The 19,020-nt window shown below is 41.2% G+C and overlaps 1 protein-coding gene across 2 annotated transcripts in view; it reads right to left on the bottom strand.

Moving 5' to 3' along the window:
- Positions 1 to 19,020, bottom strand: part of LOC140702313 (uncharacterized) — a 470,248-nt gene that overhangs the window by 320,829 nt on the left and 130,399 nt on the right. The gene's annotated exons all lie outside the window — the stretch shown is intronic.

Below are 19,020 nucleotides of genomic sequence, written 5' to 3'. Positions count from 1 at the left end.
CTAATAAAAAAGATCCAATTTTCATAAGGATGAGCAGATAAAAGGCACAGTTGAACTACTACAACCAAAGATTAAAACACTAGGGATGCGTACATGTGTGTGTTTTTGTGTGCATGCAGGCACACAAACAAACCAGTTGTATTTCATTTATTTTATCAGTGAAGATTATTTAAAGGAGGATTAGAAAAATTCATGAAATATAAATGGCTACTTGTCAGATTGTATAAATTAGTTCTAAGATCAGAAGTAATGGTGCTTTGGAAAGCCAGTTACTAGGAATATGTTTTACTCATATCATGCTTTGAAATGGTGGGGGACTAAATTTTTATTTAGTTCACATTTTAAAGTGACTGAATCTGCACTTCCTGATTGTTACACAGATCAAAGCACAGTTAAATGAGCATCATGGAGTGGTGGTTAAATTGCAGTATTGTAGTAGAGACTGCTCATGATTTGAGTTTGATTCTGGGCTCAACTAGCCAGCTTGTGGTTGACTCAGCCTTCCGTCCTTCCATGGTTGGTAAACTCAGTACCCAACTTGCTGGAGGTGGGGGGAGGCACAATGTGAACAGTGCATAATTAAATTGTAATTCATCCAGAGAGTACTTTAAGCACTATTGGGTGGTATATAAGCAACATACCTTTTGGTTGAAACCTAATTCTCCTTTGTTACTTGATACTGGCATGAAAACCAGGGTGAGGACAAGAACTGTCCCATCTCTCAGATTTGATTTCTGGATGATATCATTTTGCCAGTTGAGATTTACCTACATATTGACACCTGAAGCCAATTTACGGTGAAGGCAGTGATTCTTGCGTTCAGCCTGGATTCGTGTTGTTATCATTGGCTCTCTCCTTCCTATCAGAAGAGGCACATCAACCCCCTTTCTGCATAATGCAAGTACCAGCTCATAGCATATACTGGAAATAAATATAAACATAGTCCTACCCTCTCTAATTCTACTTGAAGGTAAGTAGTGGCTTGACGGGGTCCCAGCCACTGAGTTGACACAATAAATCTGTAATCATGGGAATGGCCTGGGCCAGGTATGCTTTTCATTGTTTCTCAAGGCTCAAGCCCTGAATGATGAAGTTAGCATTCCTCAGGGGCCTAGCAGAAAGGGTAATATGACCAGTCCCACATGGCCCAGAGCCAATTCTAAAGCTTGCTTCCTTGCTCTGCCTTGTCCTTCTGCTATCTGGGGTTTCAACTTGCAGTTCCTGGTTGCCCCATTGCTCCACTATCTCTTTTGTCCTTTCCAGGCAAGAGTTTGTTACTTGTCCAGAGTTTAGGGCAGAGGTACCCCTCCCCTCTCACTTAGCTGTTCATCTCCCTCACTTGCCTCCAACTTGCCTTGCCTGCTTCCTCAGCATCTCACCAGTCTAACCTGATGCTGACAGTGTTAAAACAGAGAAGATACAGTAAATCAGTTGTCCCCAACCTTGAGCCTCCAGAACTTCTTGGACTTCAACTCCCAGAAATCCTGGCCAGCGGAGGTGGTGGTGAAGGCTTCTGGGAGTTGTAGTCCAAGAACATATGGAGGACCAAGGTTGGGGACCATTGCAGTAAATAATGGTGTATGCAGCAAGAAGGAATCTATTGGGAGCAAACATTATTTCTTCACATTTCCCAAGGCCTTGGGCTTTATAAGCTGAGAGGTAGCATTTTTGTTTAGCTAATAGTTTAGGAAACATTCACAATCTGGAGCTGTCCAGATGGGAGGAATTATAACTCTCATAATCCCATGTCATTAGCTGCACTGATGGGAATATTTACAGAGTACAGTATTGTAGAAAACTGCCCTACATGCACAACAAATTTCTCTATATAAGAGGAAGCTTGAGTACATCTAGTAACTCATGGTCATTTTCTATCAAAGCACAAACCAAGCTTGAGTTTACAGTGAGAGGTTATCTACTCCCACCCCCTTTTCTCCTGTGAGCTACCATAAGTCTGAAGAGAAAGGTATTTCCCATGTGTGAATTCTACAGACAAGAACAGATCAGGGACAACCTCTCCCATGTAGACCTCTTGATTATTCCAGAATTACTAAAGATGGCTGAAGTTAAATGAAAAACAGATGGACCATGCTTGTAAATGCACCATTAATTGAGTTCCACATTCTTCACCAATAAATAAGCATGCAGACAAAAAATGGTAAATGCAGCCCAGTAAGATTGTGAAGACGAGGCCAGAGGAATTCAGATGGTGGCTGCACCTCCATGTCTCTATCCTAATGCTGCATACCAATAAGAAACTATGGTGAATCAAGCCAGGCTTCTAATCCATCTGAACCATTTCAGACAAAGAGAGCTGTGTGTGTCTGTGTCACTGTGTGTGTGTCTCTTTGTTTTGGGTTTTCAGTTTGGGTGTTGGGTTGGGTTTTGTTTTTTAACTGGAATTGATAGACTGGACCTGGTATTTTCAGCATTCAGAGCATGCATTCTACCATTGAGATACATCTGGTAACTGAAAATGAAAATAACTGAATAATATTGTTCCAGGAGCCGACAGTGCTGTCCTTATGTTCTTTGCAGCAACATGATTCTTTTGTACTAAAATAAGGGAGAAGGGGAGAGAAACCACTTCCCTATATATTTGTTAAAATTTAACTTTTACTAATCCGTTAACACCTACATCCAGATGGATATAGAAGGGAAGAAAATGTTTTAATAAGCCACTAAAACAAGAAAATGCAAAACGGTGCATTACTTTTAAAGCATGGATTTTCCCTTAAACTTAGTCCCTCCAGGAAATGCTCTATTAACTTCTTTTAATAAAACCGTTGCAATGTAAAATGAGATAAAATAAAATTCTATATGCAGTTCAGTATCAGATGCATTTCTGCTTTCACCCTGTAGTTTTCTTTCTTCCTTTGTTCTTTCTTTATGTGTGTCTCAGTGTGGTATACCAGATCTTAAAACCAGATCTTAAAACTCATAGAAGAACAAGCCTTGCTGAGGAAAAATCAGCATGGATTCTGTAATGGTAAGTTTTGCCTAACAAATCTTTTAGGATTCTTTGAAAAGGTCAACAGGCATGTGGATGCGAGTGAACCAGTGGATATTGTCTATCTGGATTTTCAGAAGGCTTTTGATGCAGTCCCTCACCAAAGGCTGCTGGGAAAACTCCACAGTCAGGAGATAAAAGAGTAGGTCCTCTTATTGATTGAGAATTGGTTAAGAACCAACCAGGAAACAGAGAGTAGATGTCAATGGGCAGTTTTCTCAATGGAGAGAAGTAAAGAACTGTGTGCCCCAGGGATCTGTCCTGGGACCAGTGCTTTTGAACCTGTTCATAAATGACCTGGAGACAGGGATAAGCAGTGAGGTGGCCAAGGTTGCAGGTGATAGGAAACTTTTCCGGTTGGTGAAGACCAGAAGGGATTGTGAAGAGCTCCAGAAGGATCTCTCCATACTGGGAGAATGGGTGACAAAATAGCAAATGTGTTTGAATGTAAGAAAATGTAAAGTAATGCACATTGGGGGGAAATCTAAATTTTATTTATCAGCTAATGGGTTTTTGCCCAGTCATCCCTCCTTTGTTTTCGTAAAACCTTTTGCCTTCATTTTTGAGTTAACTCTGCTCCTGAAATTCAAAGAGGGCACCTTCCTGCTCTGACCACATACATAATTGAATTTGTTCTCAAGAAGAATGTCAATTCCACATATTATTTCCTTTCCTGTCTTATTTGCCATGGAATATGTTTCAAGATCCTAATTTCTTTAACTTTTCTATTAGGCCCCTTGCCTTGTATATTTCTTAAGACTTTATCTCAAAAGATCTTTCTTGTAAATTTAACATGAATTTCTCTGAGGAGATATTTATTCCTGGTATATGCTGTATTAATTCTTTGTGCTGTGTCTACATTTTGTTCAACATCCTCTGGTCGCATCTCCATGAGTGATGCTAAATAAGTAGTAATCACTTGCATTGTATCTTCTTTTTGTTCTGGTAGATTCTGGAATCTAAATATGGCATTGGCTCTTTTGTTGGTGTAAGTTAGCAGTTTTTGTTTCAGTCCAGGCAGTCCAGTTGAATGACACAGACAAAGACAGCTTCTTCCGACACCAAGTGTATTTACAGCATATATAGAAGTTCAGCAGTACAAACCGGCAGCATGACATTCATTAGAAGAGATGGGTACATCTTCTCCACAGGTCCACAAGTTATACACATGCACATTTACATACAGCCAATCAGTGTGGTCGTTGCATCATCCCATTCAGCATTTTGCACACCTGTCAAGTACACCTGCTGATTATCACAGGCCTTGTTCTGCCTGAGTGTGGAAATTATCCTTGACATCTTTTATTGGTTGATTTAACAGAGTAACTTCATCTTGCTTTCTTTCCTGTTTTAGTTCTTGCATCTCTGTTTTCATGCTCACCAGTCTTTCTTCTGATCTTTTTGATGTCTCAGCTATTCTGGATATTTCTTTTTTATTTTCTGTAATTTGATATTTAATATCAGTCATTTGCATGCCCAAATCTTTCATTTGTACACATAGCTGAGCCATCTCTCCTTGTAGTTGCTGTAGCCCTGTAGATAGCATTTCTTGAATACTCTGTTGCCTGGTGTGATCATCCAGGACCAAGCACAGCAGATGGAACGCTGGGTGCAGCACTACTCTGAGCTATATTCCAGAGAGAATGTAGTAACCGAAGAAGCATTAAATAACATTGAGTGCCTGCCTGTTTTGGAAGAGCTGGGCAGCGAACCAACCTTAGCAGAAATAAAAGCGGCCCTAGATTCCCTCGCCTCCGGCAAAGCACCTGGAAGGGATAACATCCCTGTTGAAGTGCTGAAATGCTGTAAGGAGATCATCACCACTGAACTGTATGAAGTCTTTCATCTCTGCTGGAGGGAAGGTGGAGTACCACAGGACATGAAGGATGCAAACATCATCACATTGTACAAGAACAAAGGCAACAGGGGTGACTGCAATAACTACCGTGGCATCTCTCTTCTTAGCATTGTAGGGAAGCTGCTTGACCGTGTTGTGCTGAAGAGGCCCCAGGTGCTTGAAGACAGAGTCTATCCAGAATCATGGTATGGATTTCGAGCTAATAGATCCACCACTGACATGGTATTCTCCCTCAGACAGTTGCAGGAGAAATGCAGGGAACAACCATTCTTTGTGGCCTTCATAGATCTCACAAAGGTCTTTGATTTGGTTAGCAGGGATGACCTTTTTAAAATACTTCCCAAGATTGGATGTCCACCTCGTCTCCTTAACATCATCAGATCCTTCCATGAGGGAATGAAAGGCAATGTAGTTTTTGATGGCTCAACATCAGATCCCTTTTGATATCCAATCTTTTTTGGGATCTTTTTGCTGTCATGCTGAAGCATGCCTTTGGAACTGCAACAGAAGGTGTCTATCTCCAGGCTACATCAGATGGAAAGCTCTTTAATCTCTCCAGATTGAGAGCAAGGACCAAAGTCGAACTGAAATGCATATGGGACCTCCTCTTCACAGATGATGCAGCTGTTGTTGCCCACTCTGCTGAAGACCTCCAACAACTCATGAATCGTTTCAGCAAGGCCTGCCAAGATTTTGGACTATCAGCCTGAAGAAAACACAAGTCATGGGCTAGGGCGTGGACTCACCTCCCTCTATTACTATCTCCACACAAGAATTGGAAGTTGTTCATGACTTTGCATACCTTGGCTCAACCATCTCTGACACACTCTCTTTAGATGTCGAGCTGGATAAACACATTGGCAAAGCAGCTACAATGTTCTCTAGACTCACAAAGAGAGTATGGCTCAATAAGAAGCTGATGACATATACCAAGATCGAGGTCTATAGAGCCTGTGTCCTGAGCACACATGTACTGCAGTGAGTCCCGGACTCTTTGTGCACAGCAGGAGACAAAGCTAAACACCCTCCATATGCATTGCCTCTGATGGATTTTTGGTATCACCTGGCAGGACAAAGTTCCAAATAGAGTAGTCCTAGAACGAGCTGGAATTTTTAGCATGTATACATTACTGGAACAGCGATGTCTATGTTGGCTTGGGCACGTCGTGAGAATGGCTGATGGTTGGATTCCAAAGGATCTCCTGTATGGAGAATAAGTGCTGGGAAATCACCCCAGAGGGAGACCACAGCTGCGATACAAGGACATCTGCAAGCGGGATCTGAAGGCCTTAGGAATGGACCTCAACAGATGAGAAACCCTGACATCTGAGCGTTCAGCCCGGAGGCAGGCAGTGCATCACGGCCTCTCCCAATTTGAAGAGACCCTTGTCCAGCAGGCCAAAGCAAAGAGGAAGTCACAAAAGCAGCAAAATCAGGGAGCTGGACAGGGACAGATTGGATTTGTCTTCAGTGTGGAAGGGATTGTCACTCTTGAGTTGGCTTCCCCAGCCATACTGGACGCTGTTCCAGGTCCTCCATACAGAGCACGTTACTATAGTCTTTTGAGACTGAAGGATGCCTAACTATTATTATCTCTGGATCGGGTGGGCAATATAGTCTCCAAGAGTCTGCTGTGACCAGGCTATTTGGTCCTGTTTGTGTACGCAGTCATTTTTGTACAGTATGTTGTTTTTGATCTGTTCAACTGTGAGTAAATGAAATCTTTTTATTCTTTCTTTTACAGGGTCTCAGAATAAGTTACTGAGACTGTAAGTGCAGGTTAATGAGACAATAATGGTTGGTCTACTCTGGAGATACCTGAAGCTAATTCTGCTCTGTAAGTCCCTGCACTTCTATTTATTCAGCTAGTTTTTAAAGCAACATTCCAAACTCTGCAACAAAATCAAGATGTCAAGAAAGCTGCCTTCTCTGAATTAAGGAAGGCTTTAATGTACTTGCACTGCTGTTTTCGGCATGTGAGTTAGGAGAACTTTTCAAGCATTAACAATTCTTTAATTAATGCTTGGCCAGATTCTATTGGTTGTCATGTAAGGTACATAATGTTCCATGGCTAACTGAAGAGCTGGCATGGAGTGTCTTGTTTGTACAATGGAGTGCATGACTAGATTTACAGTCAAGGGACATCCCAATATATTGTCAATTAGTCTTTAACCGAGCCTTTCACAAACACCAGTAGGATTCTGGCCACTGCGCTGGAAGAATTGATTCCTGATGAGTCTGTGGAGAAGAGGTGCAGTGAGAACAAATTGTTGATTACTTATTTCATCTATAATCCCAGTTTTTTTCCAATATAAGTAGGGCTGGTAGATTGCCCAGGTGTACTAACAAGCTTAGCTTTGGAGTAGTTTATGCAACTTATGTGTTTATTGCCTTTAAAGTATAGCAAGATAATGCTGCATTGAGTAATCTGTTGCCAAACCCTCAGCTGCCAATCTATGGCAAATGCTACTTAGCTCTCCAAGAATTAAAAAACAATGACTTCCTGAGACTTCTTCCTTCAGTGTTAGTGTTCTCTTTCAGCTCTGCTAGTGAGCCCAGGTGAAAATGAACCCACTTCTTTTGGACTAAATAATAACTCAGGAGAAAAGTGGAACTTTGATTTTCAAGCACAGAAATCCAGTTTTATATTCAAGAAGCCAATTATTGGTAGATAGATCAGTAGATAGATGCTGGTGAACTGCCAATATATCTTTTTAAAAATTGTAATCACAATCCATTTATCAGGGCTGGTTCAACAAGAGATCTATTTCAAGAGCATTTTTTTCTGGCAACAGATATTAGCATCCATCTGGGTGGGTGGCTCAGATTAAATGTTGATAAATGCCCTCCATCATCATCAATTCCAACTGCAGATTGGAATGTGACAACTGCTCTCTTCTTTAATTTGATAAGAGTTACCTTTAAATATAGATTTATTCAACTAAATCATTTCAATACACATTTAGGAAGAGGTTTCTTTTAATGGGAAGCAAGATTAAAAATGCCTGATTAGTTTGGAGACCAACTGGCTTGTAGGTAGTTTGGATGGAGAAGAGCTTCATTGTTCCATGAAATGCCAAAAGCATTTATATTTATGGTAACTAACATTTGCTTGGCTATTTATCACTAGTAATTTGCAGCATTGCAGGTCCTTACTGGCAGTTTAAAAACATTGTATGCAGGATTTCTGCTGTGTTGGTATCTGAGAAAAAGAGGCATGAACTATTTATTTATTTATTAGATTTATATACCGCCCATATAGAATGTGTCTACTCTGGGCAGTTTACATATAATATAAAAATAAACTAAGTTAAAGTCCAGATTAATCCAAGATGGGAAAGGAAAAAAGAAAGAGGGGGGGAAAAGAAGAGGAAGGAGGATGAGATAAAAGAAAAAGAAGAAAAGGGGAGATAGGCTAGGTAATGGCTGTAGGGAAGGCCTACCTGTATAGCCATGTCTTCAAGCTAGTCTTGCAAGCACTCAGCAATGAAGCCAGGCGGATCTCAACAAGTAAGCTGTTCCAAAGAAGAGGGGCCACTGCCGAGAAGGCCCAATTTCTAGTTTTTTCCACTGGGCCTCTCTTGGAGTTAGATTCCTCAGCTACCCAACATGACCGGAGTGGGTGGTATGGGTAGAACTGGGTTGAAGAAGGCACTCTGCAAGGTATCAAGGTCCTAAACCATTAAGGACTTTATATGTAATGGTTGCCACCTTGAAATCAATGCAGAAGTGGATAGGTAGCCAGTGTAAGGCGGCCAAAGTGGGGGGGGGAATATGGTGAAATCTTTTCACCCCTGTTAGTAGCCTGGCCGCTGTGTTCTGGACCATCTGAAGCTTCCGCATCAGTCTCAAAGGAAGCCATAAAGAGTGTTACAGTAGTCTATTCTTCAGACTACAAGCACATGGACCAGCATAGTGAGCGCCCCTGTGTCTAGATAGGGATGCAGCTGGGCAATCTGCCAAAGATGTAAGTGGACAGATTGAACCATGGACACTACCTAGGTCTCCATGGTAAGCGTTGGGTCAAGATGGACCCCTAGACTGTGAACCAAATTATTTGTGGTTAGAGTCACCCCCCCCCAAGAGAGGGAGTTCCACAAACCACTGACATTTGGGCTTCCCACCCACAGGACCTCCGTCTTGTCTAGGTTCAACCCTAGTCCCTTCAACTGCATCCATTGAAGAATGGCCTCCAGGCAGCACCCAAGGGCTGGAACGGCATCCACTGCAAATGGAAAAAAGGAGATGTAGAGCTGGATGTCATCAGCATATGGTGACATGAAGCTCCACATCCCCAGATGACCCCTCCAAATGGCCTCATATAGATGTTAAACAGCATTGTGTGGGACCTGTGGGACCCCACAACTGAGGGACCACGGGGCCGATACATTCTCCCCAAGCTGCACTCTCTGGGGACAGCCCTCCAACATCATTTCAGATGTTGAGACCAGAGAGATGATGCAGCTGTTGCCAAAGACCGCTTTGACTTTGGGAGTTTGCAGACAGTTGATACTAAAGGAGGTTTCCAACTTTGAGAAACTGCACTGCCAGCTCCAGAGCCATGAGGGGTTAATTCACCACCAGCCGAGAAGGAAGTAACAGAAGATGGAGAAATGACAGCTATGCAGCCTGTCTCAGATGACTCATGGCAAGCTGGAAATTTTGGAGCCACTAGCGAGGCCAGGAAAACTCTTCAGTCCTTTCCGTGGTCACTGAGCTTCAAGGCCCTGGATTTACAATGCATTATTTCCAAGCAGTCTGCGTAGATTCCTAGAAGGATGGGTAAGAATTTGTTTTTACGATATTTTTACTTAACTAGAGAACCAAATTACTGACTGGACTTAACCTTCAAGCAGAGAAGTTCTGGCAGTTATTGATTGACTTAATGGGGCAGCCAAAGAGCGCCCTCACTTTCCCTAGCATGCCTTCAAACAATATAACTGCAGGTTTGCAGGCTTTACCTGTAAGATTACTGGCTGATGAATGAATCTTTGTTTATGCCCTCAAGACAAATGAACCTAGAGACTTTAACTAAAGGGCTAGAGGACGCAGATCCTTCCCTCGTAGATCCTTGTTCTCAAGCCATTGTGACAAATGTCCCTTTAAGGGAAACCCATTTGCTTCAGGACTCTATGAAACTCTATTTTTCTAATTAAAATAATTATAAAAATTCTTACAAAAGGACTGGTCTCTTGACCAGCAGGGTATGGCTAAATCCAAGGAGTGGAGAGGGCCACAAACTAGCTATCTTTAAGGGTCCTACCTAATTGATCTGTTGTGAGTTCTAAGGAAACACAAAGCCCATGTGTCTGTACTTGCAAAGTACTGGGTAAAAGTAAAGTGTCCTTTTAAGGTCAGACTTGTTCAAGGGGTCTATGCTATGCACTGCTGAGGTCTTAGGACCTGCCTCAGTGCAAAGGTGGTAGGTAAGTGGCTTGTCAAACTCTCTGACCAAGAGCTATGTGCTCCTTAGGGAGGCTTGGGCACCACAATGCCCACCTGTCAAACCTGTCACCTTGACCCGGCCAGGCTGGCATAATAATTTGCAGCCACAGCCCTGGATTTGGATAGTCCGATCTCATGGTTGGGTGAGTCGCAGCTCTCATACAAACATTTGGATTGAATTCTCCAGGGCTGGGCCTTGACAATCACTCCAAAATAAATGAGAAAACCTGGCAACCAATTAGCCCAAGTTTGCTGTGGCTTCTTACATCATCACTTTTTTTTTCTCCACCTCATCTTCTTTCTCTACAATCTTGGCATCTATCTTATGATTCAGCAGTTCAAAAGGATCTATGTACTCTCCTAGTCAGATATGTTCCTTTGCGGCAGGGGTCAAATGATTGCCTAATGGAAGGGAGCAATCTCCGAATGGAAAAGCCTGTAGAGGAACCAAGTTGTATCCAGTGCCAGGCACAGATGGGTATGGCCATACCCCGACTCCCATTGTCACTGCTAGGGGAGCAGAAAAAGACACTTGTGGGTATGGTGCCCTCCAGGACTTGGGGGTTGGCCCTGAGAATGGTCCCTGGCATATGAGTTCACTTGTGTCCCGTATTGAAGACTGTGCAAACCCAGGCTGCTCTGGCACGGGATTCCTGTGTGTCTGGTGCAACGGTTAGCTCTCCTGCTGCACTGGTCTAGCCCGAGCCCCCTAAATACCGGGATGCAAGATTCTCATCTCACCTCATCCTGGATGATGGAAAAGAAGCTCTGCTTTGTTGACACTGCATGCACCAGCGGGGGGCAATTCCTATCAAATTGCTGACAAATTGGAACACATTCAGATGAGGACAACAAGGATGATCAGAGGACTGGAAAAGAAGCTCTGTGAGGAGACTGAAACAACTGGCCATGTTTACCTTTGATAAAAGAAGACTGAGAGGAGATATGATAACACTTTTGAAATATTTGAAAGGTTGTTAGAGCAGTACGGCAATGGAAACAATTACCTCAAGAGGTGGTGAGTGCTCCAATACTGGAGGCATTAAAAATATCCTTTGAAATATATCTCTGCATTGAGCAGAGGGTTGAACTTTATGACCTTATAGGCCCCTTCCAATTTCATTATTGCATGATTCTATGAGTCTATCTTTCTGTTGGCAGTTGTATGTAGTGTTTGTGTATTTAAACCCCCATCTTAAAAAGCCAGGAAATTCAGTCCTTCCAAAAACTTCTGTACTCATGATTCAAAAATCTGGGAAATGGCCCAATATTGCTGCACAATATCATGCTCATGTTACTAGCAGGAAAAAGGATGTCAAGCTTTATATAGCAAAAAGCAGCCTGAATGTTGGTCAATACCAATGACAGAAGATGGTCTATAGCAGTGGTCCCCAATCTTGGGCCTCCAGGTGTTCTTGGACTTCAACTCCCAGAAATCCTGGTCAGCAGAGGTGGTGGTGAAGGCTCCTGGGAGCTGTAGTCCAAGAACATCTGGAGGCCCAAGGTTGGAGACCACTGGTCTATAGGATACCCTCTTCTGTTTACTTGTTGAAAAACAGCCCTGACAATTGCATTTTTCACCCAAACAAGAAGTCATCTTTTCAGATGTTCCCTTGTGTGATGTCACTTTCTGAATGGTAGTGAGCAGAGCGGTTATCTTGTAAACCATCCTGGCTGCTACCATTGGTGTTATCACCATTTAGACTTTCCTGTGCTACGTAAAGCTTGGCATCCTTTTTCCTTCTGGCAATGTGGGCATGAAATGTGCAGCAATATTGGGCCATGTTCTTGCTTTTTGAATTGTGGGTACAGAAGCACAATATCTCATGTTCATAAACTAGAGGAACTGATTTTGATGATTTGATTATTTTTAGGTCATGCTTGTTATTTATATTACCAACTTTATTATGTAACCTTTAAATGCTCAGTTTCTAAATATATTCTGGATGTTTTTCATGACTTGTCCATTGATAATGATATAATCAGCAAATGGTTCTCTGAAGATATACTTGGGCTATACCTTTAAAAGCAATGAAGAGAGTATCCATCCTTATCATATTCCATCCTTATCTTTAGGTGAACTTTCATCTGGTTTTAAGTTTTCATTGCAGGTTTTTGCTGCTAGTACTAAGTTGCCAATTGCACAAATATCTCTTAAACAAAGACCCCTCTTTACCAGTATTTTCATCAGTCATCATTGGAAGAGGGAACTCTCCAAGCACATAGAGAGTGTGATTGCCACAACAAGAACTTTTTACATCTTCTGTAGTTCGCATATTCATTTGTTCTGATTGGTTTTCTGGACTTGAACACAGGTTTCATTTACAAGTATGTTAGTCACAAAGATGTCCCTGAATCAAATCTCTGGGAAATAGACAGATAAGAACTTCTAATGATCATCTATCTGTAAAGTATAATTTATTCTTGATCCTGTTGAGTTTGAGGATCTTAGACCTGCTAGAATGATAGAGGGCCAAACACTAATGCTCAGTACCAATTGAAAAACATATCAAGGAGAAAATACTCAAAATTTAATGGCGTATCTATATATTCGCAAAGGCTTTCACGGCCGGGATCTAATGGTTGTTGTGGGTTTTTCGGGCTCTTTGGCCATGTTCTGAAGGTTGTTCTTCCTAATGTTTTGCCAGTCTCTCTGGCCGGCATCTTCAGAGGACAGCACTGTGCTGTCCTCTGAAGATGCCGGCCACAGAGACTGGTGAAACGTTAGGAAGAACAACCTTCAGAACACGGCCAAAGAGCCCGAAAAACCCACAACAAGCATATCTATATGTCTATATCCATATCTTTCCATCTCCCCATCCACCCACCCTCAGCCACACATTCCCTGGGATAAAGAAATAATGAGCAAGTGAAACAACCAAACTTTCCATCTTGCAAACGCCACCAGGTTACCAATTAGCTGTTTGCAACACATTAGCCTTTGTACTCAACTGTTCAGAGATTTTGAAGGACAGAAAGGTTAAAGAGCAGGAAGAAAGGTCAAGTCAGATAAGTAAAAGTCCATATTTCATGGAATTACTGATTTACTTATCACTTTTCTTTGCAGTTTGACAGGCATCTGAGTGATTAGGTTAACTCCTTCAAATAGATTTACAAGCTCCAGAGAATTTTTATTCAACCTGTCCTTGGGGGAAAGCCATGGAATAATGTTTTCATTGCCGGCAGTTGTGATTTTTTAAAAGGTCTCAAGGAAGAACGAGGAGCTAAAAGCAGTGTCAAAAGCCTCAGGATACATTCAGTGTTTCCATAGGAAATATTTATAGTTGTGAATGCATTTGGCCATGAGACCTCGTCACCTGCAATCATCTCAACACCACCCATCAAAATCACTGGTCTTAAAAGTCAAGCATTTGCTTCTTTTTCTTACTGTTCTGTCATCCCTCTGTACAAGCTAAAGTGAGGATGGGCAAAGTGTGTGGTTCACTGGACAGCTGTGGTACCCAAGGCCATTGTTGACTACTCCCTCATTCTTATGAAACTGGCTTTTTTGGCAAAAACCTGAATATACCTGTGGGAAAAAATCTGTATATCAGAGGTAGGGAACCTATGGCTGTCTATTGCTGAGAATGTTTGTCTTAGAGGGTTGAGAAAAGCTCATTTCAGTAAAGCACATCAGATTACTGGTTTTGATTTTGAGGCAGTTTTTGTTCTTTGTTGGGCTTGTAGTCTGCAAGAGCTGCTGGGGGAGACTGATGCCCCAAACACATTGCACAACCTTGACCTGCTCACACATAAGCAGAAACAAATCCTGACAGCATATAATACTGTGCCATGCTTCCATTGGATGAATCATTATCAAAGGATGATCTGTAACTCTTGAAACCAAAGATCATGGGGGTACCAGTTGATGTCACAGCCTTTCAGGCAGGGAAGAGGGAACCCAGTACCATAAGGGGAGATGACTGTCAGCAGCACCTCTGTCCAAGATCAGTATAGAACCATCTCTGAATCAAAGAAATAAAGGCATATGAAAGTTCATAAATATATTGGTAACAGACACATCTGTCAAATGAATAACATAATTATTCTATTGGGATAATTATTGTAGTTTTTCCTTTTTATTTAGCAGAGTAAGAAACATTGAGAGAACAGCCCAGTTTCCTCAATATTCCACAATAGACTAGTACTTCATTCATATAAAATCAAGCAAAGAAGCATTCATAGTATAGTTCCTATCTACAGCTATAATCAGAAGTATATATAAGTGTATATATAAAGGAAAAGTGAGTCTCAACCAAGTGGAAGACCTTCCATTCTGGCTGCATGATCGGAGATCAGGAATGGAGAGAGGAAACAAGGCAAACAAATAGGAAGAGAGTAAAGACAATCCAGAGGTGGGAAAAAGAACTTTAGCAATAAGTTAATGATAAAGAAGAGAATCCCTTTAGGTCCTCAAAGCCTCCCTCCCTGTAATAGCCAGTGTTACAAAACATACATTTTTTTCTTGTGCCAAATTTTCTTGCACCAGATATATTGTAGCTTCAGCTGCTTACCTCTTTCTCCTGGAGCCGGCAGTCCACTGCAGGGCCTTCTCACTAGATAGGTAGTGTGATGGAGTTGAAGCAGTGTGGGATATGTAGTCAGAGAAATTTAAGATGGAGTTAGACAGGTTCTGTGTGAAGATGATTTGAGAGACACTGAAATGTGTTTTTCTGCTATCAGTGTTTTTCTGAAGACCAGTACAGCATGGTTCGAGATAAAGCTGAAGGTCAGACCAAGAAACTCACGAAAGACTCAACATTCCAAGCTAATTTGAGAAAAGATAAAACACCTGGATCTTCATGGGAATTGAAGGCGGAGGAAAGTGTTACAGCCCCTTGAGGCTAATTAGTTAACAGTCATGAAGTGTCAAGAAGAAGGGAGGAGTTAGAAAATGTAGAAAATGGATGATGGGTTATGTGGGAGAGGTTTGATTCCATGATGATAGGAGAGAAAAAGAACTTGATGGTTTGAGCATGTGGTTTGAAGGAGAGAAAATGTAAGTAAAGAGAAAGAAAGAGGTGCGGCTACACTACCTTAGCCCAACTTAGTAGTGTTTATTATTTTAATGGGGATTGGTTATTTTATTTAACTGTAATGATCTTTTAATATGTTCCTTATGCTAAAGCTTGAGCAATATAAACTGATTCTATGAAACTCTATTGTTCTAATAAAAATTAATTATAAAATTCTTTAAAAAGGAGTGGTCTCTTCAAGGGGCTTACGGTACACACTGCTGAGGTCTTGGGACTTGCCTCAGTGCAAAGGTGGTAGGTAAGTGACCTGTCGAATTCTCTGACCGAGTGCTAACTGCTCCTTAGGGAGGCTTGGGCACCACAAGTAGCATGCTCTTCCTTCAGGGGTTACCCAATAGGAGGTATAAAATATCCCTATGGCAGAAAGAGTTTGTCCATGCAGTGATGGCATGGTAAAATAAACTACTACAGTATTAATATTACACTATTTGTTCTATCAAGAACAATGTGTATCCCTAACCTTCCTTTGCTTCACCAGTTTTTGGGCTGCCCTGAAACAGAGATCTCGCATAAACTACTTTCAGGCCTTAATCCCCAGATTAAAATTATTTGTACAAAATATCTTTTGGTTGCATGCAAAACACATGAAGATTTAATGGATAATGATTTTAAGCTAAAACTTTCCTTTCTTTTTTCCTCTGTTTTAGCCCTGTGACTGTTTTATAAATATTACGTGTATTATGTTTCATGTTATTTGTTAGTCATGGACCATAATAATAATAAACTGAATTGAAAGCATACAAGATTGTTATTATCGCATCATATTAATCAGTTAAAACACTCTTCATAACTAGGTAATGGTAAATGTAAAGGTAAAGGTTCCCCTTGACAATTTGTCCAGTTGTGTCCGACTCTAGGGGGCAGTGCTCATCTCTGTTTCCAACCCATAGAGCTAATGTTTGTCTGAAGACAATCTTCAGTGGTCATGTGGCCAGCGTGACTAGACATGGAACGCCGTTACCTTCCCACCGTAGTGGTACCTATTTATCTACTTGCAGTTTACATTTTGCATGCTTTTAAACCACTAGGCTGGCGGGAGCTGGGACAAGCGATGGGGGCTCACTCCATCACATGGATTCAATCTGAAGACTGCAGGTCTTCTGACCTTGCTTCTGCGGTTTAACTTGCAGCGCCACCACATCCCCTTCATAACTAGACCAGTCCATATTGATGGCCAGCAGCTATAATTGGAGTGAAGCTCTTAAGGCTCAAGATTAAAAGCTTTTTTCTTCTAGACACAGCATGTCTTCTAGACACATAAGGGCCTTGCATCACTTTTTAGTCATGCTTGTTTATCTAATTCTTCACTCTCCCCCGTCATGCTGGCCACATGACCATGACCATCATAGAGCGAACAAAATGCTCGCTCTATGGCTTGGAAACGGAGATGAGCACCGTGCCCTAGAGTCAGACACAATTGGACTAAATGCCAAGGGCAACCTTTACCTTTACCTTGAGCTTTGTTTCTTGGGCTGAGCCTGTGTTTGGACTCTGAAACCGAGTACTGACCTTTGCTAATTTGTAGCGGCTCTATTGTTGCAGTGCCTGAATTGGGACAAATAAAGTAGAAAATGACCTGCAAATAATAATTCTTCAAATACACATCCAAGTAAATGGAAGAGTAGGCTCCAGATACATGAAACAAACATGAGACGATGTGAAATTCTTCAAATGTTGCACATGAAGGATAATTAATAGAGGAACTGAACTGCATTGGAAGGTTGGGTAAAGCTTATTTTGCAGGTTTTCTACAATATACAAGAAGGATGAAAAATGGACCTTGCATTTGACTAAAGTGATTACCTTAATCTGTAAACTTTATGAATTTCTCAATGTTGACAGAGCCACAAGGCTAACTTTTCTAAAATATTGTATAATCCTATACTATACAGTATTATTGCATTATTCTTACAGTTCCCTTGTGCTATTGTCCCAGAAAACGGGTTGAGATTATGAGGTCAATCAGCAGACAAGCCTTTGGGTGACAGGATCCTTGACCTATCATGTAATGTTAAACTCAGTAAAAGATGTGTCTCTCTGAAACACTTCAATGTTTCACTATTACTCCTACTCGATGCTATTCCATGCCAATACAATTAAATTGCTAATCCTATACCAATAAAGTGCATATGATCCAGGATGGAGACAGGAAGTCCATTTGACATAGCTGAATCTCGTGAGATGTTGGACATATCACACCATTGGTAGCTATGGGCTTTGACTTAGCTCATCTGAAGTGCTAAGGGATTTCATTAAAAACTTGGCTCATGGGGCTCCAGTCTTGAATATGTTCCCCACAGCTGTCAATTAATTTCCACACAGATGACATAGGTTACATAAAGTTCTATATAAGCATAGCAAAACTTAATGGACATTTGCCTCCTTTGGATCAGGTCTCCATTTTTTTTTTTTGAAAGTGCTGGCACCACCCCTGACGCCTAAGATACAATCAAATCTCTCACACACACTCATGTGAAAACTTGCAATAGACAGGGAGAGTATCAACACATATTACAATCCTTTGCCTTCCATTGCAAACAACAAGTCTCCTTCCTACTCAGGGAATGCAGCAAATATTCAATCATAATGTCTCTCTGGTTTAATCTAAAGAGAGTATATATTAGCTAACATCCAAACAATTGGCTTCTTCTGAACACAACCCCCACATATCTCTGGCTGTGCTTAATATGAATCACATGGATAGCCAGTCAGCAGGAACTAAAGCCATTACAGGTAATTCCATTGTAAGAAAGTCCTGTACCAAGAAACTCAGGGTTAACTGCTGGGCTAGAACTTTGGGGAAATGCAGTGGTGGACTACAAATAAAGCAAGCAAGCAAACAGCAGCCTTAGTATTCCTTGTTTGGGAGATTTTTTAAAAAAACAATCATTTTGTATTTTTCTGTCTGTTCACAAAGACAGACTCTATGTTTTTGATTCTTCTTTAAATAACTTTAAATCGACAAAATTCACTGAAGTGGTGAACATTTCTTTCCAGGAGGAATATGAAGAATATTTGCAAAATTACTAGTTTTCAAGATTATTTTTTGATGAAATCAGTAGCCTAGTTTTCCACAAGATATTCTGAGAAATCAGAATCCTGAATGATAGCAACAAAGATTATCTCACTGTCTTGTAGGCAAGGATTTACCATATTCTAAAACCTGCTAACGCTAATACCTTTCTCTTGTGGTGGCTGCTACAACTACATGTCATTGTACACCTTCTGAGAACTGTTGTTTTATGTGTGGATGCTGTAATGCTGGCAGCCTGAAGTTAGTCACGCAAGGAACCAAGTCAGTTGCTTTCAAATTCCAGAACACTATGCAGGCAGAACTGCAGCATTTTTCAATACCCTTTGTTTATCTTTGTGTTCTTCCTACTCTGCACTATGTATAAGATTTCAACATGTATAAAGCATAGAGAAACTTTTAAAAAAAGATGTGATTTTACATATGACTTTATTTTGCAAGGGAGTTTTCTGAGGCCCAGGAAAACTCATAGGAACACAGGAAGCTGCTTTGTACTGAGTCAGAACTTTGGTCCACATAGTCCACTACTGGCATTTTAGGTTCTCTATTATGAGACTCTTCTATGTACACTAAGGCATGTGTGTTTATAAATGCCTCCACAGACCTTCACAACGCACACAAACATCTGCCTTGTTCCTGG

The sequence above is a fragment of the Pogona vitticeps genome, chromosome 11 (assembly GCF_051106095.1).
Source record: "Pogona vitticeps strain Pit_001003342236 chromosome 11, PviZW2.1, whole genome shotgun sequence".
NCBI classification, from domain to species: Eukaryota; Metazoa; Chordata; class Lepidosauria; order Squamata; family Agamidae; genus Pogona; species Pogona vitticeps.
This window is presented reverse-complemented; position numbering and strand designations above follow the sequence as displayed.